The 24,500-nt window shown below is 45.1% G+C and overlaps 19 non-coding genes across 19 annotated transcripts; all 19 read right to left on the bottom strand.

The window, feature by feature from the left end:
• Positions 1 to 431: 431 nt before the first annotated feature.
• On the bottom strand, positions 432 to 622 carry LOC141221913 (U2 spliceosomal RNA). The gene has a single exon (XR_012289829.1). It is a non-coding gene; the product is annotated as a U2 spliceosomal RNA (small nuclear RNA).
• Positions 623 to 1,746: 1,124 nt separating this feature from the next.
• Positions 1,747 to 1,937, bottom strand: LOC141221912 (U2 spliceosomal RNA). The gene has a single exon (XR_012289828.1). It is a non-coding gene; the product is annotated as a U2 spliceosomal RNA (small nuclear RNA).
• A 1,124-nt stretch (positions 1,938 to 3,061) lies between these two features.
• LOC141221911 (U2 spliceosomal RNA) lies at positions 3,062 to 3,252 on the bottom strand. The gene has a single exon (XR_012289827.1). It is a non-coding gene; the product is annotated as a U2 spliceosomal RNA (small nuclear RNA).
• Positions 3,253 to 4,372: 1,120 nt separating this feature from the next.
• On the bottom strand, positions 4,373 to 4,563 carry LOC141221910 (U2 spliceosomal RNA). Its single transcript, XR_012289826.1, has one exon. It is a non-coding gene; the product is annotated as a U2 spliceosomal RNA (small nuclear RNA).
• Positions 4,564 to 5,686: 1,123 nt separating this feature from the next.
• Positions 5,687 to 5,877, bottom strand: LOC141221999 (U2 spliceosomal RNA). The gene has a single exon (XR_012289910.1). It is a non-coding gene; the product is annotated as a U2 spliceosomal RNA (small nuclear RNA).
• A 1,120-nt stretch (positions 5,878 to 6,997) lies between these two features.
• Positions 6,998 to 7,188, bottom strand: LOC141221983 (U2 spliceosomal RNA). The gene has a single exon (XR_012289894.1). It is a non-coding gene; the product is annotated as a U2 spliceosomal RNA (small nuclear RNA).
• A 1,120-nt stretch (positions 7,189 to 8,308) lies between these two features.
• On the bottom strand, positions 8,309 to 8,499 carry LOC141221908 (U2 spliceosomal RNA). Its single transcript, XR_012289824.1, has one exon. It is a non-coding gene; the product is annotated as a U2 spliceosomal RNA (small nuclear RNA).
• A 1,122-nt stretch (positions 8,500 to 9,621) lies between these two features.
• Positions 9,622 to 9,812, bottom strand: LOC141221907 (U2 spliceosomal RNA). Its single transcript, XR_012289823.1, has one exon. It is a non-coding gene; the product is annotated as a U2 spliceosomal RNA (small nuclear RNA).
• Positions 9,813 to 10,931: 1,119 nt separating this feature from the next.
• On the bottom strand, positions 10,932 to 11,122 carry LOC141221906 (U2 spliceosomal RNA). Its single transcript, XR_012289822.1, has one exon. It is a non-coding gene; the product is annotated as a U2 spliceosomal RNA (small nuclear RNA).
• A 1,119-nt stretch (positions 11,123 to 12,241) lies between these two features.
• On the bottom strand, positions 12,242 to 12,432 carry LOC141221904 (U2 spliceosomal RNA). The gene has a single exon (XR_012289821.1). It is a non-coding gene; the product is annotated as a U2 spliceosomal RNA (small nuclear RNA).
• Positions 12,433 to 13,555: 1,123 nt separating this feature from the next.
• On the bottom strand, positions 13,556 to 13,746 carry LOC141221903 (U2 spliceosomal RNA). Its single transcript, XR_012289820.1, has one exon. It is a non-coding gene; the product is annotated as a U2 spliceosomal RNA (small nuclear RNA).
• Positions 13,747 to 14,864: 1,118 nt separating this feature from the next.
• LOC141222023 (U2 spliceosomal RNA) lies at positions 14,865 to 15,055 on the bottom strand. The gene has a single exon (XR_012289933.1). It is a non-coding gene; the product is annotated as a U2 spliceosomal RNA (small nuclear RNA).
• Positions 15,056 to 16,175: 1,120 nt separating this feature from the next.
• Positions 16,176 to 16,366, bottom strand: LOC141221902 (U2 spliceosomal RNA). The gene has a single exon (XR_012289819.1). It is a non-coding gene; the product is annotated as a U2 spliceosomal RNA (small nuclear RNA).
• Positions 16,367 to 17,488: 1,122 nt separating this feature from the next.
• On the bottom strand, positions 17,489 to 17,679 carry LOC141221901 (U2 spliceosomal RNA). The gene has a single exon (XR_012289818.1). It is a non-coding gene; the product is annotated as a U2 spliceosomal RNA (small nuclear RNA).
• Positions 17,680 to 18,802: 1,123 nt separating this feature from the next.
• Positions 18,803 to 18,993, bottom strand: LOC141221900 (U2 spliceosomal RNA). Its single transcript, XR_012289817.1, has one exon. It is a non-coding gene; the product is annotated as a U2 spliceosomal RNA (small nuclear RNA).
• Positions 18,994 to 20,112: 1,119 nt separating this feature from the next.
• On the bottom strand, positions 20,113 to 20,303 carry LOC141221899 (U2 spliceosomal RNA). The gene has a single exon (XR_012289816.1). It is a non-coding gene; the product is annotated as a U2 spliceosomal RNA (small nuclear RNA).
• Positions 20,304 to 21,423: 1,120 nt separating this feature from the next.
• Positions 21,424 to 21,614, bottom strand: LOC141221898 (U2 spliceosomal RNA). Its single transcript, XR_012289815.1, has one exon. It is a non-coding gene; the product is annotated as a U2 spliceosomal RNA (small nuclear RNA).
• A 1,116-nt stretch (positions 21,615 to 22,730) lies between these two features.
• Positions 22,731 to 22,922, bottom strand: LOC141221991 (U2 spliceosomal RNA). The gene has a single exon (XR_012289902.1). It is a non-coding gene; the product is annotated as a U2 spliceosomal RNA (small nuclear RNA).
• A 1,120-nt stretch (positions 22,923 to 24,042) lies between these two features.
• On the bottom strand, positions 24,043 to 24,233 carry LOC141221896 (U2 spliceosomal RNA). The gene has a single exon (XR_012289813.1). It is a non-coding gene; the product is annotated as a U2 spliceosomal RNA (small nuclear RNA).
• Between the last annotated feature and the right edge of the window lie 267 nt (positions 24,234 to 24,500).

Below are 24,500 nucleotides of genomic sequence, written 5' to 3'. Positions count from 1 at the left end.
ACATACCTGTTAGCTCAGGTGAGTTTAAAAGGCTGCTGTTGATAACAAGGGCATTTGCTAAATAGATGGTGTGTGTGCAACAATATACTGAAAGGTCAATTATATTGTGCAGCTTATCTCACCACCTGTAGTTATTTAGGTGAAAGCTCCAAAATGCTTGCCTAATATGTCTGTTTATCCAAAAGGAAGTATAGAGGGAGAGCTAGATAGATTGCATTGCATTACATTACATTACATGGCAATGCAATGCACAGTTGCTGAAGTTGAACCAAAATGAGCTTGTCATCTGGCTTCTGCAACTTTTAACATGAAAAATCCAATGAGGAGAAAAAAAGCAAAGCCAAAGAGTCCATCCCAAAATCCGACAAACAAGCAAAATGAACAAAAAGCATTGAATTCAATTCTTTCTGATTTTAGAAACTGCATTAAAGAAGGGGTGCACCGGTCCTGGAGATACTGCAATACCAGGTCAATGCGTGGAGTGGACAGAGCAAGCTCTTTTTCCATCTCCCTGTTCTAAAAATCCATTTAATATATGGTCCCCAGATAGGGGACGTATCAGATATTAAACTGATAAGAACAGATACTACACTTGATCTTAGCCAAAAGGCCGAGAAGCGATAACCAGAATTGGTTTCCGACTACGGTGCCACCCAAGGATTCTGAAAAGTCCATTTGTGGAGATGGCCACCTGGACTCCCGTTAAGAAGACATGCTGTCAACCTCTAGATCCCTCACATGCCTGCACTTTTCGGCTTGCTGCTGCTGCAATCCACGCGTTTTAGATCTGCATAACTCCACCTCTTTTAGCACAGTACCCTCAACCCCCGGCTGTTCCCACCCGCCTCAACACCGTTGGAAGGGAGGAGAACTAATTAAGGCGGGGGGGGGGGGGGTGGAACGAGCAGCTGTCTACCCTTAGCAGGAGGGTTGCAGATTAATTACCTCTCCTGCTGCTGCTGCTGCTGGCTGTCCAGCAGCAGACTGAAGGTGGCTGCTGCTGTGCGCAGGTATATAAAGGCTCAGAGCCTATTATGACACGCGCAGCCAGCGTTCCATTGCCACATTCCGTCTACTGCAGGCGGGATACCTGGATGGCTGAATGTCACTGAGAATCTCACAGAGACCGCCATAAGCAACAGTTTAAAAGAATGCCACAGACTAATCAACCAAACTTTTTGGGTTGGTTTCTCTTTTATAGTCTGCAGGCATTAAATGAAAGAAGTCAGTGTTCCAGCAGAGGGAGACAACGTTTCAGAAAAGGCATTGTAGCAAACCAAAAAAGAAATTTTAAGCGCAGCAGAGTAACCAGCTCACATACCTGTTAGCTCAGGTGAGTTTAAAAGGCTGCTGTTGATAACAAGGGCATTTGCTAAATAGATGGTGTGTGTGCAACAATATACTGAAAGGTCAATTATATTGTGCAGCTTATCTCACCACCTGTAGTTATTTAGGTGAAAGCTCCAAAATGCTTGCCTAATATGTCTGTTTATCCAAAAGGAAGTATAGAGGGAGAGCTAGATAGATAGCATTGCATTACATTACATTACATGGCAATGCAATGCACAGTTGCTGAAGTTGAACCAAAATGAGCTTGTCATCTGGCTTCTGCAACTTTTAACATGAAAAATCCAATGAGGAGAAGAAAAGCAAAGCCAAAGAGTCCATCCCAAAATCCGACAAACAAGCAAAATGAACAAAAAGCATTGAATTCAATTCTTTCTGATTTTAGAAACTGCATTAAAGAAGGGGTGCACCGGTCCTGGAGATACTGCAATACCAGGTCAATGCGTGGAGTGGACAGAGCAAGCTCTTTTTCCATCTCCCTGTTCTAAAAATCCATTTAATATATGGTCCCCAGATAGGGGACGTATCAGATATTAAACTGATAAGAACAGATACTACACTTGATCTTAGCCAAAAGGCCGAGAAGCGATAACCAGAATTGGTTTCCGACTACGGTGCCACCCAAGGATTCTGAAAAGTCCATTTGTGGAGATGGCCACCTGGACTCCCGTTAAGAAGACATGCTGTCAACCTCTAGATCCCTCACATGCCTGCACTTTTCGGCTTGCTGCTGCTGCAATCCACGCGTTTTAGATCTGCATAACTCCACCTCTTTTAGCACAGTACCCTCAACCCCCGGCTGTTCCCACCCGCCTCAACACCGTTGGAAGGGAGGAGAACCAATTAAGGCGGCGGGGGGGGGGGTGGAACGAGCAGCTGTCTACCCTTAGCAGGAGGGTTGCTGATTAATTACCTCTCCTGCTGCTGCTGCTGCTGGCTGTCCAGCAGCAGACTGAAGGTGGCTGCTGCTGTGCGCAGGTATATAAAGGCTCAGAGCCTATTATGACACGCGCAGCCAGCGTTCCATTGCCACATTCCGTCTACTGCAGGTGGGATACCTGGATGGCTGAATGTCACTGAGAAGCTCACAGAGACCGCCATAAGCAACAGTTTAAAAGAATGCCACAGACTAATCAACCAAACTTTTTGGGTTGGTTTCTCTTTTATAGTCTGCAGGCATTAAATGAAAGAAGTCAGTGTTCCAGCAGAGGGAGACAACGTTTCAGAAAAGGCATTGTAGCAAACCAAAAAAGAAATTTTAAGCGCAGCAGAGTAACCAGCTCACATACCTGTTAGCTCAGGTGAGTTTAAAAGGCTGCTGTTGATAACAAGGGCATTTGCTAAATAGATGGTGTGTGTGCAACAATATACTGAAAGGTCAATTATATTGTGCAGCTTATCTCACCACCTGTAGTTATTTAGGTGAAAGCTCCAAAATGCTTGCCTAATATGTCTGTTTATCCAAAAGGAAGTATAGAGGGAGAGCTAGATAGATTGCATTGCATTACATTACATTACATGGCAATGCAATGCACAGTTGCTGAAGTTGAACCAAAATGAGCTTGTCATCTGGCTTCTGCAACTTTTAACATGAAAAATCCAATGAGGAGAAAAAAAGCAAAGCCAAAGAGTCCATCCCAAAATCCGACAAACAAGCAAAATGAACAAAAAGCATTGAATTCAATTCTTTCTGATTTTAGAAACTGCATTAAAGAAGGGGTGCACCGGTCCTGGAGATACTGCAATACCAGGTCAATGCGTGGAGTGGACAGAGCAAGCTCTTTTTCCATCTCCCTGTTCTAAAAATCCATTTAATATATGGTCCCCAGATAGGGGACGTATCAGATATTAAACTGATAAGAACAGATACTACACTTGATCTTAGCCAAAAGGCCGAGAAGCGATAACCAGAATTGGTTTCCGACTACGGTGCCACCCAAGGATTCTGAAAAGTCCATTTGTGGAGATGGCCACCTGGACTCCCGTTAAGAAGACATGCTGTCAACCTCTAGATCCCTCACATGCCTGCACTTTTCGGCTTGCTGCTGCTGCAATCCACGCGTTTTAGATCTGCATAACTCCACCTCTTTTAGCACAGTACCCTCAACCCCCGGCTGTTCCCACCCGCCTCAACACCGTTGGAAGGGAGGAGAACCAATTAAGGCGGGGGGGGGGTGGAACGAGCAGCTGTCTACCCTTAGCAGGAGGGTTGCTGATTAATTACCTCTCCTGCTGCTGCTGCTGCTGGCTGTCCAGCAGCAGACTGAAGGTGGCTGCTGCTGTGCACAGGTATATAAAGGCTCAGAGCCTATTATGACACGCGCAGCCAGCGTTCCATTGCCACATTCCGTCTACTGCAGGCGGGATACCTGGATGGCTGAATGTCACTGAGAAGCTCACAGAGACCGCCATAAGCAACAGTTTAAAAGAATGCCACAGACTAATCAACCAAACTTTTTGGGTTGGTTTCTCTTTTATAGTCTGCAGGCATTAAATGAAAGAAGTCAGTGTTCCAGCAGAGGGAGACAACGTTTCAGAAAAGGCATTGTAGCAAACCAAAAAAGAAATTTTAAGCGCAGCAGAGTAACCAGCTCACATACCTGTTAGCTCAGGTGAGTTTAAAAGGCTGCTGTTGATAACAAGGGCATTTGCTAAATAGATGGTGTGTGTGCAACAATATACTGAAAGGTCAATTATATTGTGCAGCTTATCTCACCACCTGTAGTTATTTAGGTGAAAGCTCCAAAATGCTTGCCTAATATGTCTGTTTATCCAAAAGGAAGTATAGAGGGAGAGCTAGATAGATAGCATTGCATTACATTACATTACATGGCAATGCAATGCACAGTTGCTGAAGTTGAACCAAAATGAGCTTGTCATCTGGCTTCTGCAACTTTTAACATGAAAAATCCAATGAGGAGAAGAAAAGCAAAGCCAAAGAGTCCATCCCAAAATCCGACAAACAAGCAAAATGAACAAAAAGCATTGAATTCAATTCTTTCTAATTTTAGAAACTGCATTAAAGAAGGGGTGCACCGGTCCTGGAGATACTGCAATACCAGGTCAATGCGTGGAGTGGACAGAGCAAGCTCTTTTTCCATCTCCCTGTTCTAAAAATCCATTTAATATATGGTCCCCAGATAGGGGACGTATCAGATATTAAACTGATAAGAACAGATACTACACTTGATCTTAGCCAAAAGGCCGAGAAGCGATAACCAGAATTGGTTTCCGACTACGGTGCCACCCAAGGATTCTGAAAAGTCCATTTGTGGAGATGGCCACCTGGACTCCCGTTAAGAAGACATGCTGTCAACCTCTAGATCCCTCACATGCCTGCACTTTTCGGCTTGCTGCTGCTGCTGCAATCCACGCGTTTTAGATCTGCATAACTCCACCTCTTTTAGCACAGTACCCTCAACCCCCGGCTGTTCCCACCCGCCTCAACACCGTTGGAAGGGAGGAGAACCAATTAAGGCGGGGGGGGGGTGGAACGAGCAGCTGTCTACCCATAGCAGGAGGGTTGCTGATTAATTACCTCTCCTGCTGCTGCTGCTGCTGGCTGTCCAGCAGCAGACTGAAGGTGGCTGCTGCTGTGCGCAGGTATATAAAGGCTCAGAGCCTATTATGACACGCGCAGCCAGCGTTCCATTGCCACATTCCGTCTACTGCAGGCGGGATACCTGGATGGCTGAATGTCACTGAGAAGCTCACAGAGACCGCCATAAGCAACAGTTTAAAAGAATGCCACAGACTAATCAACCAAACTTTTTGGGTTGGTTTCTCTTTTATAGTCTGCAGGCATTAAATGAAAGAAGTCAGTGTTCCAGCAGAGGGAGACAACGTTTCAGAAAAGGCATTGTAGCAAACCAAAAAAGAAATTTTAAGCGCAGCAGAGTAACCAGCTCACATACCTGTTAGCTCAGGTGAGTTTAAAAGGCTGCTGTTGATAACAAGGGCATTTGCTAAATAGATGGTGTGTGTGCAACAATATACTGAAAGGTCAATTATATTGTGCAGCTTATCTCACCACCTGTAGTTATTTAGGTGAAAGCTCCAAAATGCTTGCCTAATATGTCTGTTTAACCAAAAGGAAGTATAGAGGGAGAGCTAGATAGATAGCATTGCATTACATTACATTACATGGCAATGCAATGCACAGTTGCTGAAGTTGAACCAAAATGAGCTTGTCATCTGGCTTCTGCAACTTTTAACATGAAAAATCCAATGAGGAGAAGAAAAGCAAAGCCAAAGAGTCCATCCCAAAATCCGACAAACAAGCAAAATGAACAAAAAGCATTGAATTCAATTCTTTCTGATTTTAGAAACTGCATTAAAGAAGGGGTGCACCGGTCCTGGAGATACTGCAATACCAGGTCAATGCGTGGAGTGGACAGAGCAAGCTCTTTTTCCATCTCCCTGTTCTAAAAATCCATTTAATATATGGTCCCCAGATAGGGGACGTATCAGATATTAAACTGATAAGAACAGATACTACACTTGATCTTAGCCAAAAAGCCGAGAAGCGATAACCAGAATTGGTTTCCGACTACGGTGCCACCCAAGGATTCTGAAAAGTCCATTTGTGGAGATGGCCACCTGGACTCCCGTTAAGAAGACATGCTGTCAACCTCTAGATCCCTCACATGCCTGCACTTTTTGGCTTGCTGCTGCTGCAATCCACGCGTTTTAGATCTGCATAACTCCACCTCTTTTAGCACAGTACCCTCAACCCCCGGCTGTTCCCACCCGCCTCAACACCGTTGGAAGGGAGGAGAACCAATTAAGGCGGGGGGGGGGTGGAACGAGCAGCTGTCTACCCTTAGCAGGAGGGTTGCTGATTAATTACCTCTCCTGCTGCTGCTGCTGCTGGCTGTCCAGCAGCAGACTGAAGGTGGCTGCTGCTGTGCGCAGGTATATAAAGGCTCAGAGCCTATTATGACACGCGCAGCCAGCGTTCCATTGCCACATTCCGTCTACTGCAGGCGGGATACCTGGATGGCTGAATGTCACTGAGAAGCTCACAGAGACCGCCATAAGCAACAGTTTAAAAGAATGCCACAGACTAATCAACCAAACTTTTTGGGTTGGTTTCTCTTTTATAGTCTGCAGGCATTAAATGAAAGAAGTCAGTGTTCCAGCAGAGGGAGACAACGTTTCAGAAAAGGCATTGTAGCAAACCAAAAAAGAAATTTTAAGCGCAGCAGAGTAACCAGCTCACATACCTGTTAGCTCAGGTGAGTTTAAAAGGCTGCTGTTGATAACAAGGGCATTTGCTAAATAGATGGTGTGTGTGCAACAATATACTGAAAGGTCAATTATATTGTGCAGCTTATCTCACCACCTGTAGTTATTTAGGTGAAAGCTCCAAAATGCTTGCCTAATATGTCTGTTTATCCAAAAGGAAGTATAGAGGGAGAGCTAGATAGATAGCATTGCATTACATTACATTACATGGCAATGCAATGCACAGTTGCTGAAGTTGAACCAAAATGAGCTTGTCATCTGGCTTCTGCAACTTTTAACATGAAAAATCCAATGAGGAGAAGAAAAGCAAAGCCAAAGAGTCCATCCCAAAATCCGACAAACAAGCAAAATGAACAAAAAGCATTGAATTCAATTCTTTCTGATTTTAGAAACTGCATTAAAGAAGGGGTGCACCGGTCCTGGAGATACTGCAATACCAGGTCAATGCGTGGAGTGGACAGAGCAAGCTCTTTTCCCATCTCCCTGTTCTAAAAATCCATTTAATATATGGTCCCCAGATAGGGGACGTATCAGATATTAAACTGATAAGAACAGATACTACACTTGATCTTAGCCAAAAGGCCGAGAAGCGATAACCAGAATTGGTTTCCGACTACGGTGCCACCCAAGGATTCTGAAAAGTCCATTTGTGGAGATGGCCACCTGGACTCCCGTTAAGAAGACATGCTGTCAACCTCTAGATCCCTCACATGCCTGCACTTTTCGGCTTGCTGCTGCTGGAATCCACGCATTTTAGATCTGCATAACTCCACCTCTTTTAGCACAGTACCCTCAACCCCCGGCTGTTCCCACCCGCCTCAACACCGTTGGAAGGGAGGAGAACCAATTAAGGCGGGGGGGGGGTGGAACGAGCAGCTGTCTACCCTTAGCAGGAGGGTTGCTGATTAATTACCTCTCCTGCTGCTGCTGCTGCTGGCTGTCCAGCAGCAGACTGAAGGTGGCTGCTGCTGTGCGCAGGTATATAAAGGCTCAGAGCCTATTATGACACGCGCAGCCAGCGTTCCATTGCCACATTCCGTCTACTGCAGGCGGGATACCTGGATGGCTGAATGTCACTGAGAAGCTCACAGAGACCGCCATAAGCAACAGTTTAAAAGAATGCCACAGACTAATCAACCAAACTTTTTGGGTTGGTTTCTCTTTTATAGTCTGCAGGCATTAAATGAAAGAAGTCAGTGTTCCAGCAGAGGGAGACAACGTTTCAGAAAAGGCATTGTAGCAAACCAAAAAAGAAATTTTAAGCGCAGCAGAGTAACCAGCTCACATACCTGTTAGCTCAGGTGAGTTTAAAAGGCTGCTGTTGATAACAAGGGCATTTGCTAAATAGATGGTGTGTGTGCAACAATATACTGAAAGGTCAATTATATTGTGCAGCTTATCTCACCACCTGTAGTTATTTAGGTGAAAGCTCCAAAATGCTTGCCTAATATGTCTGTTTATCCAAAAGGAAGTATAGAGGGAGAGCTAGATAGATAGCATTGCATTACATTACATTACATGGCAATGCAATGCACAGTTGCTGAAGTTGAACCAAAATGAGCTTGTCATCTGGCTTCTGCAACTTTTAACATGAAAAATCCAATGAGGAGAAGAAAAGCAAAGCCAAAGAGTCCATCCCAAAATCCGACAAACAAGCAAAATGAACAAAAAGCATTGAATTCAATTCTTTCTGATTTTAGAAACTGCATTAAAGAAGGGGTGCACCGGTCCTGGAGATACTGCAATACCAGGTCAATGCGTGGAGTGGACAGAGCAAGCTCTTTTTCCATCTCCCTGTTCTAAAAATCCATTTAATATATGGTCCCCAGATAGGGGACGTATCAGATATTAAACTGATAAGAACAGATACTACACTTGATCTTAGCCAAAAGGCCGAGAAGCGATAACCAGAATTGGTTTCCGACTACGGTGCCACCCAAGGATTCTGAAAAGTCCATTTGTGGAGATGGCCACCTGGACTCCCGTTAAGAAGACATGCTGTCAACCTCTAGATCCCTCACATGCCTGCACTTTTCGGCTTGCTGCTGCTGCAATCCACGCGTTTTAGATCTGCATAACTCCACCTCTTTTAGCACAGTACCCTCAACCCCCGGCTGTTCCCACCCGCCTCAACACCGTTGGAAGGGAGGAGAACCAATTAAGGCGGGGGGGGGGGGTGGAACGAGCAGCTGTCTACCCTTAGCAGGAGGGTTGCTGATTAATTACCTCTCCTGCTGCTGCTGCTGCTGGCTGTCCAGCAGCAGACTGAAGGTGGCTGCTGCTGTGCGCAGGTATATAAAGGCTCAGAGCCTATTATGACACGCGCAGCCAGCGTTCCATTGCCACATTCCGTCTACTGCAGGCGGGATACCTGGATGGCTGAATGTCACTGAGAAGCTCACAGAGACCGCCATAAGCAACAGTTTAAAAGAATGCCACAGACTAATCAACCAAACTTTTTGGGTTGGTTTCTCTTTTATAGTCTGCAGGCATTAAATGAAAGAAGTCAGTGTTCCAGCAGAGGGAGACAACGTTTCAGAAAAGGCATTGTAGCAAACCAAAAAAGAAATTTTAAGCGCAGCAGAGTAACCAGCTCACATACCTGTTAGCTCAGGTGAGTTTAAAAGGCTGCTGTTGATAACAAGGGCATTTGCTAAATAGATGGTGTGTGTGCAACAATATACTGAAAGGTCAATTATATTGTGCAGCTTATCTCACCACCTGTAGTTATTTAGGTGAAAGCTCCAAAATGCTTGCCTAATATGTCTGTTTATCCAAAAGGAAGTATAGAGGGAGAGCTAGATAGATAGCATTGCATTACATTACATTACATGGCAATGCAATGCACAGTTGCTGAAGTTGAACCAAAATGAGCTTGTCATCTGGCTTCTGCAACTTTTAACATGAAAAATCCAATGAGGAGAAGAAAAGCAAAGCCAAAGAGTCCATCCCAAAATCCGACAAACAAGCAAAATGAACAAAAAGCATTGAATTCAATTCTTTCTGATTTTAGAAACTGCATTAAAGAAGGGGTGCACCGGTCCTGGAGATACTGCAATACCAGGTCAATGCGTGGAGTGGACAGAGCAAGCTCTTTTTCCATCTCCCTGTTCTAAAAATCCATTTAATATATGGTCCCCAGATAGGGGACGTATCAGATATTAAACTGATAAGAACAGATACTACACTTGATCTTAGCCAAAAGGCCGAGAAGCGATAACCAGAATTGGTTTCCGACTACGGTGCCACCCAAGGATTCTGAAAAGTCCATTTGTGGAGATGGCCACCTGGACTCCCGTTAAGAAGACATGCTGTCAACCTCTAGATCCCTCACATGCCTGCACTTTTCGGCTTGCTGCTGCTGCAATCCACGCGTTTTAGATCTGCATAACTCCACCTCTTTTAGCACAGTACCCTCAACCCCCGGCTGTTCCCACCCGCCTCAACACCGTTGGAAGGGAGGAGAACCAATTAAGGCGGGGGGGGGTGGAACGAGCAGCTGTCTACCCTTAGCAGGAGGGTTGCTGATCAATTACCTCTCCTGCTGCTGCTGCTGCTGGCTGTCCAGCAGCAGACTGAAGGTGGCTGCTGCTGTGCGCAGGTATATAAAGGCTCAGAGCCTATTATGACACGCGCAGCCAGCGTTCCATTGCCACATTCCGTCTACTGCAGGCGGGATACCTGGATGGCTGAATGTCACTGAGAAGCTCACAGAGACCGCCATAAGCAACAGTTTAAAAGAATGCCACAGACTAATCAACCAAACTTTTTGGGTTGGTTTCTCTTTTATAGTCTGCAGGCATTAAATGAAAGAAGTCAGTGTTCCAGCAGAGGGAGACAACGTTTCAGAAAAGGCATTGTAGCAAACCAAAAAAGAAATTTTAAGCGCAGCAGAGTAACCAGCTCACATACCTGTTAGCTCAGGTGAGTTTAAAAGGCTGCTGTTGATAACAAGGGCATTTGCTAAATAGATGGTGTGTGTGCAACAATATACTGAAAGGTCAATTATATTGTGCAGCTTATCTCACCACCTGTAGTTATTTAGGTGAAAGCTCCAAAATGCTTGCCTAATATGTCTGTTTATCCAAAAGGAAGTATAGAGGGAGAGCTAGAAAGATAGCATTGCATTACATTACATTACATGGCAATGCAATGCACAGTTGCTGAAGTTGAACCAAAATGAGCTTGTCATCTGGCTTCTGCAACTTTTAACATGAAAAATCCAATGAGGAGAAGAAAAGCAAAGCCAAAGAGTCCATCCCAAAATCCGACAAACAAGCAAAATGAACAAAAAGCATTGAATTCAATTCTTTCTGATTTTAGAAACTGCGTTAAAGAAGGGGTGCACCGGTCCTGGAGATACTGCAATACCAGGTCAATGCGTGGAGTGGACAGAGCAAGCTCTTTTTCCATCTCCCTGTTCTAAAAATCCATTTAATATATGGTCCCCAGATAGGGGACGTATCAGATATTAAACTGATAAGAACAGATACTACACTTGATCTTAGCCAAAAGGCCGAGAAGCGATAACCAGAATTGGTTTCCGACTACGGTGCCACCCAAGGATTCTGAAAAGTCCATTTGTGGAGATGGCCACCTGGACTCCCGTTAAGAAGACATGCTGTCAACCTCTAGATCCCTCACATGCCTGCACTTTTCGGCTTGCTGCTGCTGCAATCCACGCGTTTTAGATCTGCATAACTCCACCTCTTTTAGCACAGTACCCTCAACCCCCGGCTGTTCCCACCCGCCTCAACACCGTTGGAAGGGAGGAGAACCAATTAAGGCGGGGGGGGGTGGAACGAGCAGCTGTCTACCCTTAGCAGGAGGGTTGCTGATTAATTACCTCTCCTGCTGCTGCTGCTGCTGGCTGTCCAGCAGCAGACTGAAGGTGGCTGCTGCTGTGCGCAGGTATATAAAGGCTCAGAGCCTATTATGACACGCGCAGCCAGCGTTCCATTGCCACATTCCGTCTACTGCAGGCGGGATACCTGGATGGCTGAATGTCACTGAGAAGCTCACAGAGACCGCCATAAGCAACAGTTTAAAAGAATGCCACAGACTAATCAACCAAACTTTTTGGGTTGATTTCTCTTTTATAGTCTGCAGGCATTAAATGAAAGAAGTCAGTGTTCCAGCAGAGGGAGACAACGTTTCAGAAAAGGCATTGTAGCAAACCAAAAAAGAAATTTTAAGCGCAGCAGAGTAACCAGCTCACATACCTGTTAGCTCAGGTGAGTTTAAAAGGCTGCTGTTGATAACAAGGGCATTTGCTAAATAGATGGTGTGTGTGCAACAATATACTGAAAGGTCAATTATATTGTGCAGCTTATCTCACCACCTGTAGTTATTTAGGTGAAAGCTCCAAAATGCTTGCCTAATATGTCTGTTTATCCAAAAGGAAGTATAGAGGGAGAGCTAGATAGATAGCATTGCATTACATTACATTACATGGCAATGCAATGCACAGTTGCTGAAGTTGAACCAAAATGAGCTTGTCATCTGGCTTCTGCAACTTTTAACATGAAAAATCCAATGAGGAGAGGAAAAGCAAAGCCAAAGAGTCCATCCCAAAATCCGACAAACAAGCAAAATGAACAAAAAGCATTGAATTCAATTCTTTCTGATTTTAGAAACTGCATTAAAGAAGGGGTGCACCGGTCCTGGAGATACTGCAATACCAGGTCAATGCGTGGAGTGGACAGAGCAAGCTCTTTTTCCATCTCCCTGTTCTAAAAATCCATTTAATATATGGTCCCCAGATAGGGGACGTATCAGATATTAAACTGATAAGAACAGATACTACACTTGATCTTAGCCAAAAGGCCGAGAAGCGATAACCAGAATTGGTTTCCGACTACGGTGCCACCCAAGGATTCTGAAAAGTCCATTTGTGGAGATGGCCACCTGGACTCCCGTTAAGAAGACATGCTGTCAACCTCTAGATCCCTCACATGCCTGCACTTTTCGGCTTGCTGCTGCTGCAATCCACGCGTTTTAGATCTGCATAACTCCACCTCTTTTAGCACAGTACCCTCAACCCCCGGCTGTTCCCACCCGCCTCAACACCGTTGGAAGGGAGGAGAACCAATTAAGGCGGGGGGGGGGGGGTGGAACGAGCAGCTGTCTACCCTTAGCAGGAGGGTTGCTGATTAATTACCTCTCCTGCTGCTGCTGCTGCTGGCTGTCCAGCAGCAGACTGAAGGTGGCTGCTGCTGTGCGCAGGTATATAAAGGCTCAGAGCCTATTATGACACGCGCAGCCAGCGTTCCATTGCCACATTCCGTCTACTGCAGGCGGGATACCTGGATGGCTGAATGTCACTGAGAAGCTCACAGAGACCGCCATAAGCAACAGTTTAAAAGAATGCCACAGACTAATCAACCAAACTTTTTGGGTTGGTTTCTCTTTTATAGTCTGCAGGCATTAAATGAAAGAAGTCAGTGTTCCAGCAGAGGGAGACAACGTTTCAGAAAAGGCATTGTAGCAAACCAAAAAAGAAATTTTAAGCGCAGCAGAGTAACCAGCTCACATACCTGTTAGCTCAGGTGAGTTTAAAAGGCTGCTGTTGATAACAAGGGCATTTGCTAAATAGATGGTGTGTGTGCAACAATATACTGAAAGGTCAATTATATTGTGCAGCTTATCTCACCACCTGTAGTTATTTAGGTGAAAGCTCCAAAATGCTTGCCTAATATGTCTGTTTATCCAAAAGGAAGTATAGAGGGAGAGCTAGATAGATAGCATTGCATTACATTACATTACATGGCAATGCAATGCACAGTTGCTGAAGTTGAACCAAAATGAGCTTGTCATCTGGCTTCTGCAACTTTTAACATGAAAAATCCAATGAGGAGAAGAAAAGCAAAGCCAAAGAGTCCATCCCAAAATCCGACAAACAAGCAAAATGAACAAAAAGCATTGAATTCAATTCTTTCTGATTTTAGAAACTGCATTAAAGAAGGGGTGCACCGGTCCTGGAGATACTGCAATACCAGGTCAATGCGTGGAGTGGACAGAGCAAGCTCTTTTTCCATCTCCCTGTTCTAAAAATCCATTTAATATATGGTCCCCAGATAGGGGACGTATCAGATATTAAACTGATAAGAACAGATACTACACTTGATCTTAGCCAAAAGGCCGAGAAGCGATAACCAGAATTGGTTTCCGACTACGGTGCCACCCAAGGATTCTGAAAAGTCCATTTGTGGAGATGGCCACCTGGACTCCCGTTAAGAAGACATGCTGTCAACCTCTAGATCCCTCACATGCCTGCACTTTTCGGCTTGCTGCTGCTGCAATCCACGCGTTTTAGATCTGCATAACTCCACCTCTTTTAGCACAGTACCCTCAACCCCCGGCTGTTCCCACCCGCCTCAACACCGTTGGAAGGGAGGAGAACCAATTAAGGCGGGGGGGGTGGAACGAGCAGCTGTCTACCCTTAGCAGGAGGGTTGCTGATTAATTACCTCTCCTGCTGCTGCTGCTGCTGGCTGTCCAGCAGCAGACTGAAGGTGGCTGCTGCTGTGCGCAGGTATATAAAGGCTCAGAGCCTATTATGACACGCGCAGCCAGCGTTCCATTGCCACATTCCGTCTACTGCAGGCGGGATACCTGGATGGCTGAATGTCACTGAGAAGCTCACAGAGACCGCCATAAGCAACAGTTTAAAAGAATGCCACAGACTAATCAACCAAACTTTTTGGGTTGGTTTCTCTTTTATAGTCTGCAGGCATTAAATGAAAGAAGTCAGTGTTCCAGCAGAGGGAGACAACGTTTCAGAAAAGGCATTGTAGAAAACCAAAAAAGAAATTTTAAGCGCAGCAGAGTAACCAGCTCACATACCTGTTAGCTCAGGTGAGTTTAAAAGGCTGCTGTTGATAACAAGGGCATTTGCTAAATAGATGGTGTGTGTGCAACAATATACTGAAAGGTCAATTATATTGTGCAGCTTATCTCACCACCTGTAGTTATTTAGGTGAAAGCTCCAAAATGCTTGCCTAATATGTCTGTTTATCCAAAAGGAAGTATAGAGGGAGAGCTAGATAGATAGCATTGCATTACATTACATTACATGGCAATGCAATGCACAGTTGCTGAAGTTGAACCAAAATGAGCTTGTCATCTGGCTTCTGCAACTTTTTACATGAAAAATCCAATGAGGAGAAGAAAAGCAAAGCCAAAGAGTCCATCCCAAAATCCGACAAACAAGCAAAATGAACAAAAAGCATTGAATTCAATTCTTTCTGATTTTAGAAACTGCATTAAAGAAGGGGTGCACCGGTCCTGGAGATACTGCAATACCAGGTCAATGCGTGGAGTGGACAGAGCAAGCTCTTTTTCCATCTCCCTGTTCTAAAAATCCATTTAATATATGGTCCCCAGATAGGGGACGTATTAGATATTAAACTGATAAGAACAGATACTACACTTGATCTTAGCCAAAAGGCCGAGAAGCGATAACCAGAATTGGTTTCCGACTACGGTGCCACCCAAGGATTCTGAAAAGTCCATTTGTGGAGATGGCCACCTGGACTCCCGTTAAGAAGACATGCTGTCAACCTCTAGATCCCTCACATGCCTGCACTTTTCGGCTTGCTGCTGCTGCAATCCACGCGTTTTAGATCTGCATAACTCCACCTCTTTTAGCACAGTACCCTCAACCCCCGGCTGTTCCCACCCGCCTCAACACCGTTGGAAGGGAGGAGAACCAATTAAGGCGGGGGGGGGGTGGAACGAGCAGCTGTCTACCCTTAGCAGGAGGGTTGCTGATTAATTACCTCTCCTGCTGCTGCTGCTGCTGGCTGTCCAGCAGCAGACTGAAGGTGGCTGCTGCTGTGCGCAGGTATATAAAGGCTCAGAGCCTATTATGACACGCGCAGCCAGCGTTCCATTGCCACATTCCGTCTACTGCAGGCGGGATACCTGGATGGCTGAATGTCACTGAGAAGCTCACAGAGACCGCCATAAGCAACAGTTTAAAAGAATGCCACAGACTAATCAACCAAACTTTTTGGGTTGGTTTCTCTTTTATAGTCTGCAGGCATTAAATGAAAGAAGTCAGTGTTCCAGCAGAGGGAGACAACGTTTCAGAAAAGGCATTGTAGCAAACCAAAAAAGAAATTTTAAGCGCAGCAGAGTAACCAGCTCACATACCTGTTAGCTCAGGTGAGTTTAAAAGGCTGCTGTTGATAACAAGGGCATTTGCTAAATAGATGGTGTGTGTGCAACAATATACTGAAAGGTCAATTATATTGTGCAGCTTATCTCACCACCTGTAGTTATTTAGGTGAAAGCTCCAAAATGCTTGCCTAATATGTCTGTTTATCCAAAAGGAAGTATAGAGGGAGAGTTAGATAGATAGCATTGCATTACATTACATTACATGGCAATGCAATGCACAGTTGCTGAAGTTGAACCAAAATGAGCTTGTCATCTGGCTTCTGCAACTTTTAACATGAAAAATCCAATGAGGAGAAGAAAAGCAAAGCCAAAGAGTCCATCCCAAAATCCGACAAACAAGCAAAATGAACAAAAAGCATTGAATTCAATTCTTTCTGATTTTAGAAACTGCATTAAAGAAGGGGTGCACCGGTCCTGGAGATACTGCAATACCAGGTCAATGCGTGGAGTGGACAGAGCAAGCTCTTTTTCCATCTCCCTGTTCTAAAAATCCATTTAATATATGGTCCCCAGATAGGGGACGTATCAGATATTAAACTGATAAGAACAGATACTACACTTGATCTTAGCCAAAAGGCCGAGAAGCGATAACCAGAATTGGTTTCCGACTACGGTGCCACCCAAGGATTCTGAAAAGTCCATTTGTGGAGATGGCCACCTGGACTCCCGTTAAGAAGACATGCTGTCAACCTCTAGATCCCTCACATGCCTGCACTTTTCGGCTTGCTGCTGCTGCAATCCACGCGTTTTAGATCTGCATAACTCCACCTCTTTTAGCACAGTACCCTCAACCCCCGGCTGTTCTCACCCGCCTCAACACCGTTGGAAGGGAGGAGAACCAATTAAGGCGGGGGGGGGGGGTGGAACGAGCAGCTGTCTACCCTTAGCAGGAGGGTTGCTGATTAATTACCTCTCCTGCTGCTGCTGCTGCTGGCTGTCCAGCAGCAGACTGAAGGTGGCTGCTGCTGTGCGCAGGTATATAAAGGCTCAGAGCCTATTATGACACGCGCAGCCAGCGTTCCATTGCCACATTCCGTCTACTGCAGGCGGGATACCTGGATGGCTGAATGTCACTGAGAAGCTCACAGAGACCGCCATAAGCAACAGTTTAAAAGAATGCCACAGACTAATCAACCAAACTTTTTGGGTTGGTTTCTCTTTTATAGTCTGCAGGCATTAAATGAAAGAAGTCAGTGTTCCAGCAGAGGGAGACAACGTTTCAGAAAAGGCATTGTAGCAAACCAAAAAAGAAATTTTAAGCGCAGCAGAGTAACCAGCTCACATACCTGTTAGCTCAGGTGAGTTTAAAAGGCTGCTGTTGATAACAAGGGCATTTGCTAAATAGATGGTGTGTGTGCAACAATATACTGAAAGGTCAATTATATTGTGCAGCTTATCTCACCACCTGTAGTTATTTAGGTGAAAGCTCCAAAATGCTTGCCTAATATGTCTGTTTATCCAAAAGGAAGTATAGAGGGAGAGCTAGATAGATAGCATTGCATTACATTACATTACATGGCAATGCAATGCACAGTTGCTGAAGTTGAACCAAAATGAGCTTGTCATCTGGCTTCTGCAACTTTTAACATGAAAAATCCAATGAGGAGAAGAAAAGCAAAGCCAAAGAGTCCATCCCAAAATCCGACAAACAAGCAAAATGAACAAAAAGCATTGAATTCAATTCTTTCTGATTTTAGAAACTGCATTAAAGAAGGGGTGCACCGGTCCTGGAGATACTGCAATACCAGGTCAATGCGTGGAGTGGACAGAGCAAGCTCTTTTTCCATCTCCCTGTTCTAAAAATCCATTTAATATATGGTCCCCAGATAGGGGACGTATCAGATATTAAACTGATAAGAACAGATACTACACTTGATCTTAGCCAAAAGGCCGAGAAGCGATAACCAGAATTGGTTTCCGACTACGGTGCCACCCAAGGATTCTGAAAAGTCCATTTGTGGAGATGGCCACCTGGACTCCCGTTAAGAAGACATGCTGTCAACCTCTAGATCCCTCACATGCCTGCACTTTTCGGCTTGCTGCTGCTGCAATCCACGCGTTTTAGATCTGCATAACTCCACCTCTTTTAGCACAGTACCCTCAACCCCCGGCTGTTCCCACCCGCCTCAACACCGTTGGAAGGGAGGAGAACCAATTAAGGCGGGGGGGGGGGGGTGGAACGAGCAGCTGTCTACCCTTAGCAGGAGGGTTGCTGATTAATTACCTCTCCTGCTGCTGCTGCTGCTGGCTGTCCAGCAGCAGACTGAAGGTGGCTGCTGCTGTGCGCAGGTATATAAAGGCTCAGAGCCTATTATGACACGCGCAGCCAGCGTTCCATTGCCACATTCCGTCTACTGCAGGCGGGATACCTGGATGGCTGAATGTCACTGAGAAGCTCACAGAGACCGCCATAAGCAACAGTTTAAAAGAATGCCACAGACTAATCAACCAAACTTTTTGGGTTGATTTCTCTTTTATAGTCTGCAGGCATTAAATGAAAGAAGTCAGTGTTCCAGCAGAGGGAGACAACGTTTCAGAAAAGGCATTGTAGCAAACCAAAAAATAAATTTTAAGCGCAGCAGAGTAACCAGCTCACATACCTGTTAGCTCAGGTGAGTTTAAAAGGCTGCTGTTGATAACAAGGGCATTTGCTAAATAGATGGTGTGTGTGCAACAATATACTGAAAGGTCAATTATATTGTGCAGCTTATCTCACCACCTGTAGTTATTTAGGTGAAAGCTCCAAAATGCTTGCCTAATATGTCTGTTTATCCAAAAGGAAGTATAGAGGGAGAGCTAGATAGATAGCATTGCATTACATTACATTACATGGCAATGCAATGCACAGTTGCTGAAGTTGAACCAAAATGAGCTTGTCATCTGGCTTCTGCAACTTTTAACATGAAAAATCCAATGAGGAGAAGAAAAGCAAAGCCAAAGAGTCCATCCCAAAATCCGACAAACAAGCAAAATGAACAAAAAGCATTGAATTCAATTCTTTCTGATTTTAGAAACTGCATTAAAGAAGGGGTGCACCGGTCCTGGAGATACTGCAATACCAGGTCAATGCGTGGAGTGGACAGAGCAAGCTCTTTTTCCATCTCCCTGTTCTAAAAATCCATTTAATATATGGTCCCCAGATAGGGGACGTATCAGATATTAAACTGATAAGAACAGATACTACACTTGATCTTAGCCAAAAGGCCGAGAAGCGATAACCAGAATTGGTTTCCGACTACGGTGCCACCCAAGGATTCTGAAAAGTCCATTTGTGGAGATGGCCACCTGGACTCCCGTTAAGAAGACATGCTGTCAACCTCTAGATCCCTCACATGCCTGCACTTTTCGGCTTGCTGCTGCTGCAATCCACGCGTTTTAGATCTGCATAACTCCACCTCTTTTAGCACAGTACCCTCAACCCCCGGCTGTTCCCACCCGCCTCAACACCGTTGGAAGGGAGGAGAACCAATTAAGGCGGGGGGGGGTGGAACGAGCAGCTGTCTACCCTTAGCAGGAGGGTTGCTGATTAATTACCTCTCCTGCTGCTGCTGCTGCTGGCTGTCCAGCAGCAGACTGAAGGTGGCTGCTGCTGTGCGCAGGTATATAAAGGCTCAGAGCCTATTATGACACGCGCAGCCAGCGTTCCATTGCCACATTCCGTCTACTGCAGGCGGGATACCTGGATGGCTGAATGTCACTGAGAAGCTCACAGAGACCGCCATAAGCAACAGTTTAAAAGAATGCCACAGACTAATCAACCAAACTTTTTGGGTTGGTTTCTCTTTTATAGTCTGCAGGCATTAAATGAAAGAAGTCAGTGTTCCAGCAGAGGGAGACAACGTTTCAGAAAAGGCATTGTAGCAAACCAAAAAAGAAATTTTAAGCGCAGCAGAGTAACCAGCTCACATACCTGTTAGCTCAGGTGAGTTTAAAAGGCTGCTGTTGATAACAAGGGCATTTGCTAAATAGATGGTGTGTGTGCAACAATATACTGAAAGGTCAATTATATTGTGCAGCTTATCTCACCACCTGTAGTTATTTAGGTGAAAGCTCCAAAATGCTTGCCTACTATGTCTGTTTATCCAAAAGGAAGTATAGAGGGAGAGCTAGATAGATAGCATTGCATTACATTACATTACATGGCAATGCAATGCACAGTTGCTGAAGTTGAACCAAAATGAGCTTGTCATCTGGCTTCTGCAACTTTTAACATGAAAAATCCAATGAGGAGAAGAAAAGCAAAGCCAAAGAGTCCATCCCAAAATCCGACAAACAAGCAAAATGAACAAAAAGCATTGAATTCAATTCTTTCTGATTTTAGAAACTGCATTAAAGAAGGGGTGCACCGGTCCTGGAGATACTGCAATACCAGGTCAATGCGTGGAGTGGACAGAGCAAGCTCTTTTTCCATCTCCCTGTTCTAAAAATCCATTTAATATATGGTCCCCAGATAGGGGACGTATCAGATATTAAACTGATAAGAACAGATACTACACTTGATCTTAGCCAAAAGGCCGAGAAGCGATAACCAGAATTGGTTTCCGACTACGGTGCCACCCAAGGATTCTGAAAAGTCCATTTGTGGAGATGGCCACCTGGACTCCCGTTAAGAAGACATGCTGTCAACCTCTAGATCCCTCACATGCCTGCACTTTTCGGCTTGCTGCTGCTGCAATCCACGCGTTTTAGATCTGCATAACTCCACCTCTTTTAGCACAGTACCCTCAACCCCCGGCTGTTCCCACCCGCCTCAACACCGTTGGAAGGGAGGAGAACCAATTAAGGCGGGGGGGGGGTGGAACGAGCAGCTGTCTACCCTTAGCAGGAGGGTTGCTGATTAATTACCTCTCCTGCTGCTGCTGCTGCTGGCTGTCCAGCAGCAGACTGAAGGTGGCTGCTGCTGTGCGCAGGTATATAAAGGCTCAGAGCCTATTATGACACGCGCAGCCAGCGTTCCATTGCCACATTCCGTCTACTGCAGGCGGGATACCTGGATGGCTGAATGTCACTGAGAAGCTCACAGAGACCGCCATAAGCAACAGTTTAAAAGAATGCCACAGACTAATCAACCAAACTTTTTGGGTTGATTTCTCTTTTATAGTCTGCAGGCATTAAATGAAAGAAGTCAGTGTTCCAGCAGAGGGAGACAACGTTTCAGAAAAGGCATTGTAGCAAACCAAAAAATAAATTTTAAGCGCAGCAGAGTAACCAGCTCACATACCTGTTAGCTCAGGTGAGTTTAAAAGGCTGCTGTTGATAACAAGGGCATTTGCTAAATAGATGGTGTGTGTGCAACAATATACTGAAAGGTCAATTATATTGTGCAGCTTATCTCACCACCTGTAGTTATTTAGGTGAAAGCTCCAAAATGCTTGCCTAATATGTCTGTTTATCCAAAAGGAAGTATAGAGGGAGAGCTAGATAGATAGCATTGCATTACATTACATTACATGGCAATGCAATGCACAGTTGCTGAAGTTGAACCAAAATGAGCTTGTCATCTGGCTTCTGCAACTTTTAACATGAAAAATCCAATGAGGAGAAGAAAAGCAAAGCCAAAGAGTCCATCCCAAAATCCGACAAACAAGCAAAATGAACAAAAAGCATTGAATTCAATTCTTTCTGATTTTAGAAACTGCATTAAAGAAGGGGTGCACCGGTCCTGGAGATACTGCAATACCAGGTCAATGCGTGGAGTGGACAGAGCAAGCTCTTTTTCCATCTCCCTGTTCTAAAAATCCATTTAATATATGGTCCCCAGATAGGGGACGTATCAGATATTAAACTGATAAGAACAGATACTACACTTGATCTTAGCCAAAAGGCCGAGAAGCGATAACCAGAATTGGTTTCCGACTACGGTGCCACCCAAGGATTCTGAAAAGTCCATTTGTGGAGATGGCCACCTGGACTCCCGTTAAGAAGACATGGTGTCAACCTCTAGATCCCTCACATGCCTGCACTTTTCGGCTTGCTGCTGCTGCAATCCACGCGTTTTAGATCTGCATAACTCCACCTCTTTTAGCACAGTACCCTCAACCCCCGGCTGTTCCCACCCGCCTCAACACCGTTGGAAGGGAGGAGAACCAATTAAGGCGGGGGGGGGTGGAACGAGCAGCTGTCTACCCTTAGCAGGAGGGTGGCTGATTAATTACCTCTCCTGCTGCTGCTGCTGGCTGTCCAGCAGCAGACTGAAGGTGGCTGCTGCTGTGCGCAGGTATATAAAGGCTCAGAGCCTATTATGACACGCGCAGCCAGCGTTCCATTGCCACATTCCGTCTACTGCAGGCGGGATACCTGGATGGCTGAATGTCACTGAGAAGCTCACAGAGACCGCCATAAGCAACAGTTTAAAAGAATGCCACAGACTAATCAACCAAACTTTTTGGGTTGGTTTCTCTTTTATAGTCTGCAGGCATTAAATGAAAGAAGTCAGTGTTCCAGCAGAGGGAGACAACGTTTCAGAAAAGGCATTGTAGCAAACCAAAAAAGAAATTTTAAGCGCAGCAGAGTAACCAGCTCACATACCTGTTAGCTCAGGTGAGTTTAAAAGGCTGCTGTTGATAACAAGGGCATTTGCTAAATAGATGGTGTGTGTGCAACAATATACTGAAAGGTCAATTATATTGTGCAGCTTATCTCACCACCTGTAGTTATTTAGGTGAAAGCTCCAAAATGCTTGCCTAATATGTCTGTTTATCCAAAAGGAAGTATAGAGGGAGGGCTAGATAGATAGCATTGCATTACATTACATTACATGGCAATGCAATGCACAGTTGCTGAAGTTGAACCAAAATGAGCTTGTCATCTGGCTTCTGCAACTTTTAACATGAAAAATCCAATGAGGAGAAGAAAAGCAAAGCCAAAGAGTCCATCCCAAAATCCGACAAACAAGCAAAATGAACAAAAAGCATTGAATTCAATTCTTTCTGATTTTAGAAACTGCATTAAAGAAGGGGTGCACCGGTCCTGGAGATACTGCAATACCAGGTCAATGCGTGGAGTGGACAGAGCAAGCTCTTTTTTCCATCTCCCTGTTCTAAAAATCCATTTAATATATGGTCCCCAGATAGGGGACGTATCAGATATTAAACTGATAAGAACAGATACTACACTTGATCTTAGCCAAAAGGCCGAGAAGCGATAACCAGAATTGGTTTCCGACTATGGTGCCACCCAAGGATTCTGAAAAGTCCATTTGTGGAGATGGCCACCTGGACTCCCGTTAAGAAGACATGCTGTCAACCTCTAGATCCCTCATATGCCTGCACTTTTCGGCTTGCTGCTTCTGCAATCCACGCGTTTTAGATCTGCATAACTCCACCTCTTTTAGCACAGTACCCTCAACCCCCGGCTGTTCCCACCCGCCTCAACACCGTTGGAAGGGAGGAGAACCAATTAAGGCGGGGGGGGGGTGGAACGAGCAGCTGTCTACCCTTAGCAGGAGGGTTGCTGATTAATTACCTCTCCTGCTGCTGCTGCTGCTGGCTGTCCAGCAGCAGACTGAAGGTGGCTGCTGCTGTGCGCAGGTATATAAAGGCTCAGAGCCTATTATGACACGCGCAGCCAGCGTTCCATTGCCACATTCCGTCTACTGCAGGCGGGATACCTGGATGGCTGAATGTCACTGAGAAGCTCACAGAGACCGCCATAAGCAACAGTTTAAAAGAATGCCACAGACTAATCAACCAAACTTTTTGGGTTGGTTTCTCTTTTATAGTCTGCAGGCATTAAATGAAAGAAGTCAGTGTTCCAGCAGAGGGAGACAACGTTTCAGAAAAGGCATTGTAGCAAACCAAAAAAGAAATTTTAAGCGCAGCAGAGTAACCAGCTCACATACCTGTTAGCTCAGGTGAGTTTAAAAGGCTGCTGTTGATAACAAGGGCATTTGCTAAATAGATGGTGTGTGTGCAACAATATACTGAAAGGTCAATTATATTGTGCAGCTTATCTCACCACCTGTAGTTATTTAGGTGAAAGCTCCAAAATGCTTGCCTAATATGTCTGTTTATCCAAAAGGAAGTATAGAGGGAGAGCTAGATAGATAGCATTGCATTACATTACATTACATGGCAATGCAATGCACAGTTGCTGAAGTTGAACCAAAATGAGCTTGTCATCTGGCTTCTGCAACTTTTAACATGAAAAATCCAATGAGGAGAAGAAAAGCAAAGCCAAAGAGTCCATCCCAAAATCCGACAAACAAGCAAAATGAACAAAAAGCATTGAATTCAATTCTTTCTGATTTTAGAAACTGCATTAAAGAAGGGGTGCACCGGTCCTGGAGATACTGCAATACCAGGTCAATGCGTGGAGTGGACAGAGCAAGCTCTTTTTCCATCTCCCTGTTCTAAAAATCCATTTAATATATGGTCCCCAGATAGGGGACGTATCAGATATTAAACTGATAAGAACAGATACTACACTTGATCTTAGCCAAAAGGCCGAGAAGCGATAACCAGAATTGGTTTCCGACTACGGTGCCACCCAAGGATTCTGAAAAGTCCATTTGTGGAGATGGCCACCTGGACTCCCGTTAAGAAGACATGCTGTCAACCTCTAGATCCCTCATATGCCTGCACTTTTCGGCTTGCTGCTTCTGCAATCCACGCGTTTTAGATCTGCATAACTCCACCTCTTTTAGCACAGTACCCTCAACCCCCGGCTGTTCCCACCCGCCTCAACACCGTTGGAAGGGAGGAGAACCAATTAAGGCGGGGGGG

Source organism: Phyllobates terribilis, unplaced genomic scaffold (assembly GCF_046119375.1).
Source record: "Phyllobates terribilis strain yellow unplaced genomic scaffold, ASM4611937v1 Scaffold_341__1_contigs__length_2033592, whole genome shotgun sequence".
Taxonomy (NCBI): domain Eukaryota; kingdom Metazoa; phylum Chordata; class Amphibia; order Anura; family Dendrobatidae; genus Phyllobates; species Phyllobates terribilis.
The sequence above is the reverse complement of the archived record's forward strand: the minus strand, read 5'-3'. Positions and strand labels throughout refer to the sequence as shown.